Raw genomic sequence first — 1199 nt, forward strand, 5'->3', positions numbered from 1 at the left:
AAGGATGATGTCAGAAGTTTCTATATGCAACTTATGGGCAGTGCTGCTTCTGAACTTCCAATGGTTGATCAGAATATTGTAGAGAGGGGTCCTGTGCTTTCTTCCCAACAACAATCAGGACTGTGTGGGCCATGCTCTATCTTGGAGGTCAAGGAGGCGCTGTTTAGTATGGATGAAACGAAGGCCCCGGGCATGGATGGCTTTAATGTTTGCTTCTTTAAGAAGGCTTGGAACATTATTGGGCCAAGTGTGGTCGAAGCAGTACAACAATTCTTTGAGACTGGTTTTCTCCCTAAGGTAATCAACTGCACTTATGTTACGTTATTACCTAAAGTCGAGAATGCCACCTCTATCAAAGATTATAGACCCATTGCTTGTTGTTCGGTGCTCTACAAGATCATTTCTAAAATTCTTACTAATAGGCTTCAACAAGTGATACAATATCCTCATTAGTCATGAATTGATTAAGGGTTATGGTAGGAAAGGGGTCTCTCCGAGATGTATGCTTAAAATAGACCTTCAAAAGGCTTATGACTCGGTCGAATGGCCGTTCATTAAGCATCTTATGCTTGGCATGGGGGTTCCTTATAGGTTTGTGATGTGGGTTATGTCTTGTTTAACCACAGTTTCCTATTCTTTCAATGTTAATGGGGAACTTACTGAGCCTTTTGAGGCAAAAAAAGGGCTTAGACAAGGAGACCCTATATCCCCTTATTTGTTTGTTCTTTGTATGGAATATCTTCAGAGATGTTTAGTATCGTTGAGGAACAACTCTCAATTCAAGTTTCATCCCAGATGCAAAAAATTGAACCTAGTACATGTGTGCTTTGCGGATGATCTGTTGTTATTTTCCAGAGGTGATCTTGCTTCAGTCAGACAATTATTCGAAGCGTTTACCCTTTTCTCTAGTGTCTCTGGTTTGAAGGCTAATCAGGCCAAAAGTTCTATTTACTTTGGTGGAGTGTCTGACATAGTTCAACAGAGTATTTTGAATGAATTTGGGCTTTCAAAAGGTGAGCTCCCTTTTCGATATCTTGGTGTTCCGCTCTCTTCTAAGAAGCTCACTGTGATTCAGTGCTTTCCTTTGGTTAATAAAATTATAGCACGAATTGATAATTGGTCCTCTAAGCTGCTCTCCTATGCCGGAAGAATCCAACTTATCAAGTCTGTGCTATTTGGCATGCAATCTTACTGGTGCC

The sequence above is a fragment of the Spinacia oleracea genome, chromosome 6 (genome assembly GCF_020520425.1).
Source record: "Spinacia oleracea cultivar Varoflay chromosome 6, BTI_SOV_V1, whole genome shotgun sequence".
In the NCBI taxonomy this organism is placed as follows: domain Eukaryota; kingdom Viridiplantae; phylum Streptophyta; class Magnoliopsida; order Caryophyllales; family Amaranthaceae; genus Spinacia; species Spinacia oleracea.